Here is a 13,255-nt window from a genome sequence, read left to right as displayed (position 1 = left end):
CAGTGTTATCACTCACTATGGTGCTAGATTTATGAGTTTAATTATTTGAGATAGTTCGAAGTGTTAGAATGAGTTATGGTCTGCGCCATTAGACTCAGTGCATTATTTAGGATTTTATGGCGCAATAGCCTATTTTCATAATTTCGGACGAAATGTCTATTGGAAATTATGAAATTATTTTTAGGGGCACTTCGGGGTTGAATTTTGGTGAACGATTTTCACTATAGGTTAATATGAATATTTAGAAATTTTTAGTCCTAAGTTTATTATGTTTCTTTTTAGAGTGAATAGTAACCTCGATAAGCGCACCCATTGTAGTGTTTTCAAAATCACAGTGTGAAATGTCCAAATTAGGTTAGAGAAGTTTTATTTGGACACTTGGCAAGATCTTAGCCACGCATAGTAAATGGTATTTGACACTTGGTACAAAGAAGATCCATTAGATAGATTTGTGAAGGAATCAAGGTGTGAGATTATGCCACCTAAGTAAAGCTGTGTTTCATTTGTTCAACCAAATTGTGCCAGACCAAAGAGGGTTTCAACCCTAGCAAAACCCTAAATGGTTGGAATCCATTTGAAACCCCAAAAACTTGGTTGAAACCAAAACCCTAAATGGTTTTCCCAAACCCTAAAGTTGGGCCTCCAAACCCTTTTTAATCCGATTTCTAGCATTGTGTTTAATCACTTGATTAAATCACTTCCACATGCTATTAATTAATCAAATCCTTGTTATGACATCATTATTCAACCTTTTAAACCTTGGGAATTTGATTGGACCAAGAAAAATTGATTTTTGAACCTGATAGCATCTCAAACCCTAACCAAACCCCATTTAAACCCCAAATTGAAGCCCACTTGGTGGGTCCCACCAAGGCCCACGAAATTGGCCACCTTGGCAAAGCTTCTTGGAGAAGTTTCCTCCCCCACATGGCAGACCATCCACTGCCATTGGCTGCACCCAATAGTGCCTTGATGTGAAGGAGAAATCCACTCCATCAACCTCCATCTTTCACAGCTGCTGCAGGCAGTCTCTGCCCCTCTCTATTCTCCACTTTATGTCACATATCCACCTCCAATCAAGGATCATTCAAGCCCATAACTTCCCCCTCCAAAATTCTAAAGTCGTGCAAGACACACTTCTCTCCATTTTATCACTTCTTTCCCCCGTTCTTAGAGAGAAAACCCAAAAAAGCTCTCTCGGGCAGATTTCTGGGTCTTTTTGCGTGGCTATTTGTGATCCGTTGTAAGTATTATCTCACGATGACTCCATCATATAAGTTGTTCGTCTTTGAGTCTAGTTTCCGTGGATATATTATTAGTCTCATTCCATGCTCATTTGATTGGTCAAAAGTATTTTTAACCATGGAAAGGTCATTCTGGGCGTGAAACTAGAGAGTATGTTATGTTTTGGAAGTTTTGACCAAGCTAATGGACATATCTTGGTCCGAAAATTTTATGGAGTGTTTTTAACATGTGTTTATGAATGTTCATTGAGGTTTTGTTTCTTGAATAAAGCTTTTGATGATAGATTTTCTTAGAGTTAGAAACTTGAAAACTGGAAGTGGAAAAACAGTTTCTGTTTTGTAAAAGTTTGAATATTTCGTGGTTTAATCTTATTCCAAAGGCTTTGATATTTTTATATGATGATCCTAAGCCTCTTATATACATGTTAGGATGTTTTTTCGAAGATATTTAGTATTAGTTTTAAAGATATGATTTTCTATGCAAGAGGATTTCGGTTAGGCCTAAACTTTGATGCTTTTGAGTTAGATCCATGTTTTATTAAATTTTAGCCATGTGATTTTAAGTTTGATGGTTGGATCTTCTTTAGAACACATTTTTAAACCATGTGATGTGTTAGTTTGAAGATCACATGTCTTTAAGCCATGGATCAAGAGATTGATCATAGTTAGTTGGGAAAAACAGTTTCTGTTTTGGACTAAGTTTAAAACCAAAAACTCCAAGTGTTGTTTTGTGATTTTTGGTGAGTTTTGTTTGATGATTTAAAGCATGTTTGATCTTAGGATGATGTTATGAATATGTTAGAAGTAAGATTTTATTTTTTTTTAAATTCTTGGAGATGTTTTTATTAAGGTCAAAACTTGTGATTTAAGGTTTACTTTTTGTTAAAAAGTTTGGTGTTGATAATTAGTTTTTCTTAATGGATATTTTTAAGGGTGTTTTTAAACTTAGGATAGGAAAATCTTTGTTACAAGATTTTGGTTTATTCATGAGTTTTGGAACTTGAAAGAATTGCAACCAAAATAAGACAAATGGCCTATGTAGGTTTCGGCCATAGTGAGTTTTTCATAGTTGTGATTGGTTTTAAATTTTTCTGAGTTGATATTTGAGTTTGGGACAAAATTTACATGAGGAATGTAAATTTTGGTAATTTTTGGAATTAGGATATTAAATCCTTAAGTTAGGGGTAAAATGGTCATTTGCCTACATGTAGAGGGTAAAATGGTAATTTTACTCTAAGTTATCTCTTTTCACATTTCTAATTGTTAGTAATTAATTTCTAACTTTTAGAATAACATTTTACAGTTTCTCGTGTTTCGCGCTTTATTATAGTAGAACGCGACGATCGAGGTAAGTTAACTTTTAACTTACTATCAGTTTAATGTGTATGAGTGATGAGTAAGGGAACTAAATTGTATGTATGCATGTTATATCATATGTGTCATGCCAAGTCATTACATATTTATCTGTTACACAGAATTTATTCTGTCATGAATTATTCATCTGTTACACAAGATATTATGTCACGTATTCCTATACATTGCAAGTATGTCATGTTAAGTTAAGTATGCAATCTGTTACATGTATTTCATGTCACGTAATATTCACAGTCACATGTTACACCATGTTAAGAAATATTGTTTATTATATGATATGCCATGTTATGAAATGTTGCATGTTACATGTATGCCATGTTATGAAATGTACTCTGTTACATTTATGTCCCAACTATGTCATGTCTGTCATCTTACGTTCAAGTCACGTTACGCTACGTCAGGACTTCTGTCTTTTCGTATCCATGTCATCCCGTCTCGAATACAGTTTGTATATCTCGAGAACAATCTTGTTAAGTTATTCATGTCAATCACGACCCTAAGCGCTAGGATGAGGTAATATCCTAGTGAAACTCCTTTGTTCACGCTGGAGTGTCTAAATAGGTGTGAAATTCCCTGGGTTGACGAAGTACGGTCAACAGGTTGCGAATGGGACCTAATTAGCTGGTCACCGGAGCGCGCCAGGCACTAACGCCGATGGTGCCACACATTATGTTACGTGTGTCCACAGCAAGTGTGGCACAAACAATTCATGGGGCCACAACAACTGTGGAGCATACACTACGTGAGACACAGCAATTGTGACACGTAGGATACGTGGGGCCACAACAACTGTGGAGTACGTATTAACGCACTCACAGCTGGTATAGACACCTGTGTTGTGATGCGGTAATCGGCAGGGACACACGGCTCAAGGGGACCTGTGTAGCACCCATATGGTCACTTAATTAAGTCTACTGAGAAAGATTCCAAGTTCATGTATTTCACGTTCATGTCATGTTTCACGTTATGTTATGTTCAAGTTTACGTTCATGTCAAGTTTCAAATTTATGTCACGTCAAGCTAAGTTTCAGTTCCAGTTCAAGTTATGTCAGCTCATGCCATGTTATGTCAAGTCACGTTATGCTTATTATACCATGCCATGTTATGTCAAGTCATGTTATGCTTATTATTTCATGTCATGTTATGTCAAGTTATGTTATGTTTACTATTGACTTTGATTGTGCATTCATGCATTTATTGTCATGCATGCATCATTAACCTGTGTGAAGTTTTTTGTTAACTTGCTGAGATTTGTAATCAAATCTCACTATGGTAGTCACAACTACCATTCCTCCCGAATAGTAGATTTTGTTACAGGATCGGAAGGAGAACCAGAAAACAACCAACTGGAAACAGTCGACTAAGCGACGGTGTGACTTAGACGTAGTTGCCTTAGGTTACTAATTGTATTTTGTGGAGTTCAATCTCCAGCACTCTTTTGTTCACAACCATTTTGGACTAGTGTTGTGATCTTAGTTGTTTAATATGTCTTTATGTATCAAGTATGTTGTAAGTATTTGGGATATCATAAGTTTGGTGCATAGTATTGCTTTTAAAAAAAAAAAAAATTATCCGCTGCGAATATTGCATAATGCTAGATGCATGTTAGGAACATTGCATCTTATATGTCATGAACGGGGACAGGTAACCTTGTGTTGCATGTCCCGACGCTTCAGATGTCCGTCCGATCCCAAGCGGAATCTGCTGGCGTCACAGATCTCTTCTCCTATCTTCGGTCTGGAACCGTAGTCTCTTCTTTTGTACCAAAATGCTTTGCTTTCGTACTAAATCTTCTCATTTTTTCAAATCCAAGAAAAAATAAAATATAGAAATAAATAAAATCAATAGAATTGAAGAAAAACTAACATTTTTCATAAATAAAAGAGTAATAAAAATCACACTTATCACCGGATGTGTGCCAAGGGAACTGACCCGAGAAACGGAAGGAGATGTTTTGAATTCTCACCACACGTGTATGGTGGGAATTTGCAGGGTATTGTGAGGGAGGTCGTTCCCAGGGTCGGGCCGAACCAAAAGGCCCAGCCTACAAGGCATCGATGGGTCTAAGGGTAGCCTGTCAGTAGGAAATCAGTATGAAAGGATAGGATAGGCTGGGCTAAGATGGGCAAGGTCAGCCCAAGAAGCTTAGAGAGGAGCAGCAAAGTCAGATGCACGGAATGTGGATCCTTGAGTTAGAAGGCCTGACACCACTATTCACCAACAATCCACATACACAATGTCAGATACAACCCTAGTCCCTAGACACTACGGCTTGATAGACCTGGAAGGTGGGCGCACCAGGTCGAGACCACGCCGTTTTTAATGGGGACAGACACACCACGACGTAAACCCTGGATTGTCAGCAGTTGCCACGATCAGGCATGGACAACTTGTCACGTGGCAAAACGTGGGGAGAAGGAACGACATGAGTACAGAGCGACATCGCCACGATCGATTTGCCAAGGGACCTCTCCAACTAGGAATATATATCCCCCTCGCTGGGGTAGAAGGCTCTCTAAGCACTTTCATTTGAGCTCCCTTAAATCATAAAGTGAGAACCCAAAGCTGACTTAGGCATCAGATGTGTTTCTCACCATCTCAAGCCCTCATTTCTCCATATTCGCAGGAATAGATTGACCCATCGCAGAGTTGTTTGGGCTGTGAAACACGACATCAACGATGATATTTGGAGAATTTAAAATGATATTTTCACTTCCAATAATTTAGAACAGTATCTTGTGAGGTTTAACTGTTCCTTGTGTGGTTGTTGACTGTTTTGATGTGCGAAATATTATTTTGTTTAGTATACCTGAACTCTGTTAACTAAATATTCTAAATGAGAAGTCTTATGACCAACAAAAACTACTAAGAGATTTTGAAAATAGCATTGGTTTCATTGAAGCAATAAAAAAATTGATCTCGCATTCGTTTGGGTAGAAATGATTTGTACAGTCTTGAGGTGTAAGTCTCGTGCATTTTTTTGAAAAAAATAACTAGTTCTAATACCCTACATGAAAATCTCACTTTCTAATGTGGACCTCATTATTTCTCAAAGAAAAAATCTATTCATCATCATTTTCTCATCATCATCTTATCATCTCATGATGTGGCATTAGATGCTAGGTTCATAAGTGAAATATAATAAATAGTCTCCAATCATCTAATGTCATATCATGTGATGATGAGAAGATGATAAAAATTAAGATGATGAGTAGAATTACTCTTTCTCAAAAAGAGTGTGCAGGGTTTGCACATTCTATGACTATATCTAACATTGAGCAATGATAGCCTTATAACCCAACTACACTTTATTTACAACTTATCGATGAAATAATATTTCTTTTAAAATTTCAAATACATCAAATCAAAATCAAAACTAAAATAAATATCTCAAAAAATATTATTTTATTGGAAGGTTGTAGAAAAATTGTAAAGGAGTAGTTGTTTTATCATTTCTCATCTAACATTACTCTTTTATCTATTTCTCCTTTTTTTTATTATATGGGTTGTGTTTGGGTTCACCCATAAATTCAAATATTCAAACTTGACATAACACGATCTGCGAATACGAATTGTCATCCCTACCGCGCGAACTCTCTTTTTCCGCTCTCTAGACTTCTTTTCTCCTAGAAAATATGAGATTTTACCCTATTTCACATAGGAATGTTTTACATATTTATGATTAAATGGAGCCAGGTTATTTTCAAAATATTTCACTTTTCAAAATGTTAGATGGAGGGGCGCCCACGTGGGGTTAACCCCCTCATTTACTACATTGTAATGCATGGCTTAAAGCCATGCATTATTTGCTTGTTACTGCAATTTAATTTGACAATTGAAGGCTAGCCTTTAAGGTCAACCGTGTGTAGGTGGACTATAAATAGTCCTCCTCAATTGGTTTTTGGAACCACTTGAAATACACAAAAGTTCTCTCTCTTTAGCTCTCTCTCTTTTTTATTCTCTCTTGATAAGATATTTAGGTTGTGGATTTGTTGAGTGTTACCCTAGTTTTATATTACGTAGTATACTTTGCCACTAAGTGGAAACACTTGGAATTTGTCAATTTGGAGAAACTTGTGGAGTAATTTTATAAGCTGAGGTTGAGGTATTTTTTCCCTGTACTTTCTAACATTGATATCAGAGCTTTTATAGCTACTTCCAGTATATAATATTTTATTTTCTCGCATATGCTTGAGATTTGTCTAGGTGTCATTTTTATCCTATTTTTTTCATCTAGACCTTTAAAAAAATTAAATTAAATTAAAAAAAAAAACTCCACTCGAGGTGCTACGCGCACCCAGCGGTGATGCCGCGCGCACCACAGGAGTCTTGTGAGCACCAAAAGGGTGCAGTGGCGACTCCAAGCTTCCTTCTTCCGGCGATGGGCAGTTGAATAAGCCCATGCAAGTCGTTGATGAAGAAGAGGCACTGTTCACGTGAACAATGCTCACGACTCGTTTTTTTTTTTCTAATCTGGACTTGGGCTGGAATTTCGGCCCAACACTTGTTTTCTTTTTTTAAAAAAAAAAAGGGTCTGGGCTTTTTTCCTTTTTTTTTTCTAGATAAGTTTGAGCCCATTTTTTGTACAAAAGAAATAAAATGGATAAAAGTGACACTTATAAGACTCAAACCAATGACCAACCAGTGAAATTAAGAATAGGCGCACCACTAGGCTACGACTTCCCTTTAGTTTAGGTGGGGGTTTTAAATATATTTTTTATGCATTTATTAATATATACTTAGATATATTTTTTGTTGCATGATTAATATATACTTAGATATATTTCCTGTAATATTACATGTGATCTTTTATTTAATTTTTTAGATTAAATGTGATTACATGTGAATATATGGTTATATTCATGCTATTTTTTAATTCCATAATGTTATATTACATGTGATGTTTTATTTAATATTTTTTAGATTAAATTTGATTACATGTATGTGTGAATTGAACATGTGGATATGTAATTATTTTATCATCTATGAATGTTAGGCTTGAATGTTTAGATATTAGTCTTCATTTCTTATAATGATAAAATAGAAAAATTTCTACTAAGTAGTCTTAGTTAGAATTGTCAGTGTAAATGATAGGCTAAAAGAATTCCAGTGACCCCTGTAAGAACTGTAAATGCATTGTATAGCCAAAAGACTATGGTGGCCCCAGTAAGAACTGTAAATGCACTGATGGAACAAGAAAAATGAACTATAATGGTCTTATATAAACTGACCCAACAGATTGTTGTGGTTAGAATAGCTGTCTTTGTAGATTGGCCCAAAAAGTTATTGTGATTTTAGTAGGATCTGTCTTTACGCGTGACTAGGACTAGGTGACTGCTTAAAATAGTGGGAGTATGATTGAGATTCATGATGATTAATTCTCTCATATTTGTTTTAAGTTTGCGCGAGAATTAGGTTAGAAATTGAATAATTAGATATTGTGGCACAAGAGATGATTTTGAAGCCTAGCGATTTTTCGATCTTGCAACATGTCTAAATTATTCTTTTTCTAGTTTGGATGGATGCAGTAGATTTCTTAAGTGTGTGTATAATATCTCTTCTTTACGTATTGTAGTGAAATGGCATTCAAGAGTATAGTTGCCAATTTAAACAAATGAGAGAAATTGGATGGGGAGAACTACGACATTTGGCATCGCAAAATCCAATATGTCTTAAATGAGCAAGAGGTCTTGGAGGCCTTATCTCACTCCCTTACTGCGTCCGGGGAAGGGAACTCGGAACAATACAAGATAGATCAACTAGCCTATACTCAATGAGCTAAGAAAAATCGGTGTGCGTGCATAATAATGTTAAGTAGCATGCACAATGATCTAATGTGTGAGTTCGAGATCTATGACACTGCCCAAAGCATATGGGAGGCTTTGAAGTTGAAGTTTGGTGGAACTTCAGCCACTAGGTTGCGTGGATTAACCATGAGGTTTGACTCCTATAAGATGAACTCTGACCACACAATGAATCAGCATCTTAGGGCTATGTTGACCATGATCTGCGAACTTAAGTCGGCAGGAAACAACTTGACTGATGAACAGCATGTCCAGGCAGTGATAAGATCACTACCGAATTCTTGGGAGAATATGAGCCAGAACCTAACGCTTAAAGAGAATATCAAAGACTTTGATGATGTCTCGTGTCACTTGGAATTGGAGGCTGAGCGCCTAGAGGTTGCTAAGCCCAATCATACGGCCTTTGTGGTTGATTCTGGTTCGCGTAAGGCATCAAGGCCTAAGCGCAAGAAGTTCAAGAATGGGGTAGCTGCTAGACAAATTAAGAAGGTGTTAGAAACTTCTCAGAGCAGCAAGAGGGGCAAGCGCGGGAAGAACTAGGGGTGAAAACCGACGTCGTCGGCGCGGTTTTTGGGCAAAACCGACGCCGACCGACGTCTGGAAAAATGGATGAGGTGCCGACCGGAACCGGTCGATGGCGAGGAGGATACCGATCGAGGCAGTTCTCTGCCGGTTCTCGATCGGCGTCGGTTCTTTGGCGATTCTAGTGAGATAATTATGAGAGAGAATGAGAGAGGGAGAGATGCATAGGAGAGAGAGAGACTTACAGAAGAGAGAGAGAGAGAGAGGGTTACAGAGGCGAGTTCGGGAAGAAGAAGATCGGGAGAAGAAGAATACTCTTAACGAAACGACGCCGTTTCACTTAAGTTTAAGTGGAACGGCGTCGTTTCAGACTTATTATTTTTTGCTTACGTCCTTAATAAAACGACGACGTTTGGTTTAATGCCAAACGGCGTCGTTTCCCGTATCAGTTGCAGTACTTCTTAACTAAAACAGCGCCGTTCAACTTAAACTTAAGTGGAACGACGCCGTTTTGATAAGGGTATATTAAAAAAAAAAGATTTTATTATATCGGTCGGTTCAGCGGTCCGGTCCAGCTTCAAACCGAGACCGAACCGCTGAACATCGGTTTCTTGAAATTTCCACGGCACGCCGACCGGTTCTCCACCGGTTCCGGCCGGTTCCAGACGCGGCCGGTCGGTTCGCGTCGGTGGCGGCCGGTGCTGTCGGTTTCTGTACAGCCCTAGGAAGAACAAGTCAAAATTAGAGTGCTTCAACTACAGAAAGAATGGCCACTTCGCTCGTGAATGCACTGAGCCGAAGAAGCAACACTCTGACTTTTCTCGCATTGTTTTTGTAACTAACTATGTGATGGTTGCTCACTCCTATCCTATGTGGACTGTTGATTCAAGAGCGACCGAATACATAGCATGAGACAGAGTCGAATTTATGGAGTATCGCCAGATTCCAGCTGGGAGCTATGATATCAAAAGGTGGGGAATGGAGCTAGCGTGGATGTATTGGGACTTGGTACCTACAAGCTGGACTTGCGGAGTGGCCGAACTCTTTTCTTCCACAATGTGTTATATGCTCCCGAGATACGACGACACTTACTTTCTGCAGTTACTCTATTAAAACTTGGTTTTCGGATTGTATTTGAAAATAATTATGTTTCCTTTTATTTGGACCATGTGTTTTATGGTAATGCTTTTCTTTAAGACGGTTTTATGATATTGGATTTGGATTATTCAAATATGAATGAGTCTATTATTTTTCTTTCTACATCTGATAATTTAGATTCATATAAATGGCATGTTAGACTTGGCCATATAGGGCAAAATAGAATGGCTCGGTTAGCTAGAAAATGCCTAATAAGCAATCTCGCTAAGGTCATCTTGCCCACATATGAAAATTGTCTAATGGAAAAAGCTAAGAAAAAACTGTTTGAAAAAGCCACTAGGGAACTTTTCCACTACAATTAGTCCATTCAGATATCTGTAGTCCAATGAGTGTGAGGCCAAGACACAGAGATGTCTTCATTACATTTATATATGATTTTTCATGTTACGGTCATGTCTACTTAATCTCTCATAGGTTTGAAGTATTGGAGTGCTTTAGGCGATATCTAAGAATGGTTGAGAATCAGTAGGACAAGAGTTTAAAAACTCTAAGAACTGACTAAGGACGAGAATGTCTCTCTGAGCAATTTAAAAGGTTTTGTGATGAAAAAAGAATCAAAAGATAGTTGACGATGCCGAGTACCCCGCAAAAAACTAGTGTGACAGAAAGGAGAAATCGAACACTACTTGAGATGGTTAGGTCAATGATGATACAAGCAAACCTACCAATTTCTTTTTTGGGGGGATGCCCTTTTGACTACTGGCCTACATTCTTAACCGAGTACCCTACAAATCAGTAACTTTCACCCCATATGAACTATGAACCGGTGAGAAACCCAATTTGAGTAACTTGCAGCCATGGGGTTCAATGGGTTTTGTTCACGATCTTTCTCATAAGTATGGGAAGTTAGGCCATAGAGGGAATAAGTGTATCTTAATTTATAAGGTACTCAGACCACTCTAAAGGGTATATGTTAACAGGTGAACAATCTGATGAAAATGTGACTGAAATTGAGTCACGAGATGTGGATTTCATTGAAGATGAGTTTCCAAATAGAGAGGAGGTGGAGTTTAGAACTTTATGAGATTGTGGAACAAGAGGAAAATGCTCCAAGGAATTTAGTTGAGAATGAGGAAAAAATTCCTCAAACTCCTACAAATTATATAAAGGACTTGAATATAAGTGGGAGCACACCACTTGTCAATCAATCACAACAACCTCAGCCGCTTAAAAGCACACGTGAAAGTATTCCCCGTCGTCATTTTGAGATTGAAGGGGAAGCTTTTATCGCATGATAATGACGAGCCTAGGACAATTCATGAGGCTTTCTCATCTTTTACTAAAGATGAATGGATGAAAACACTTAATGATGAGATTGAGTCTATGAAGACTAACCAGGTTTGGGATCTAGTTGATCTACCGACATGGAGTAAGGCTATTGGGAACAAATGGGTTCTTAAGGTCAAACGCAAGTCGAATGGATCAATAGATAAGTACAAAGCTGGCTTAGTGGCGAAATGATATACCCAACAGGGGAGTATAGACTATGAGGAAACTTTTCACCAGTGGTGAGGTTTACCTCAATTTGCCTGATTCTAGCTATAGTTGCAAACATAGATTTGAAACTCTACCAGATGGATGTTAAGACAACATTTCTCAATGGAGAACTAAATGAGAAGATCTATATGGATCAACCAACGAGTTTTGTGGTCAAAGGTCAAGAGCGCAAAGTTTGCAAGTTCAAACGATTTATATATGGCCTAAAGTAATCATCTAGACAATGGTACCTCAGATTCCATCGAGTCATTCTCTCGAATTAGTTTACGAAGATCATAGAGGACCATTGTGTCTATGTCAAAAGGTCCAAGAAGAGTTTCACTATGTTGTCATTGTATGTTGACGACATACTATTAGCTGGAAATGATAAAGGGTCATCACAAAAGAGTGGTTATTCTTCAATTTTGAGATGAAGGATATGGGTGAGACAGGATACATTCTAAGAGTTAAGATCTACAGAGATCACTCAAAGAGACTTTTGTGTTTGTCCCAGCAGACTTACATAAAGAAATTTCTCTAGCGCTTCCTAATGAGTGGATGTAGACCCATTGACACCCCTGTTGCAAGAAGTGATAACTTGTCCAAAGACTTGTGTCCTAAGACGCAAAAAGAAAATGAAAAGATGGCCCGTGTCCCTTCTGCTAATGCTGTGGGTAGTCTGATGTACGCAATGATGTGTACTCGACCTGACATATGCTATGTAGCTAGCTTAGTGAGTAGGTTCCAATCTAACCCCGGGCTGGCTCACTGGAAAGCAATCAAGAGGAGTATGCGATATCTCAAGGGAACTGGAGTATGTGTTGTGCTATTAGGGTTCAGATTTGCTGCTAAGAGGTTACAGTGATGCCGATTGGGGCAGTGACCTAGTCGAGCACAAATCAACCACTGGGTATGTCTTTCTGCTGAACAAAAGCGTCATTACTTGGAGCAGCAAGAAACAACCCTGTATAGCTTTATTCACCATGGAGACAGAATACATAGCTTATTTTGCAGCAGTTCAAGAAGTTGCTTGGTTATGGAAGTTCCTCAAGCATTTAGACATTGGCACGAATACTTCAGATCCGAAGACGATATTCTGCCATAGCATTATAGCTCTCGCATATGCTAAGGACTCAAAGTATCATGGAAAAACCAAATACATAGATATCAAATATCACTATATCAGAGACATGGTAGCACAAAAGGAAGTGGTTCTGAAATACCTTTCTACGGTCGCATGGTTGTTGATCCCTTAACGAAGCTTATAACAAGAGATGTCTTTGAGGCTCATGTAATTTTTATTTCCAATGACATTGAGATGTAACCTTTCCTTTAGGATATTAATACAATATGATTCAGTTCTTGTCTTTGTCGTATTATTTTTCTAATACACACTCAAAAGATATGTCAACAGGTTTAGATCGGCTCACTCATACGAGTGATCGCCTCTAGCACTTGAGTAGCGAGTAGAGATAAGACATTGTATCCCTAGGTACTTGTCTAAAGAGATAAGTTAGTTGATACAAAGATATGCCGCCTTAGTGGGAGCTAAGATGAGGTCTATTGAGAGGAATGTGCATGGGTTACCCCACCATCCATGTAGCCTGTAATTAGCCAGATGTGAGATCCTCTTTGATGCCTTGGAGGCGAGCAAATGGAGGAACTTGGGTTAGACGC

This window comes from Juglans regia, chromosome 13 (genome assembly GCF_001411555.2).
Source record: "Juglans regia cultivar Chandler chromosome 13, Walnut 2.0, whole genome shotgun sequence".
NCBI lineage: Eukaryota > Viridiplantae > Streptophyta > Magnoliopsida > Fagales > Juglandaceae > Juglans > Juglans regia.
Note: the sequence above shows the minus strand (reverse complement) of the source record.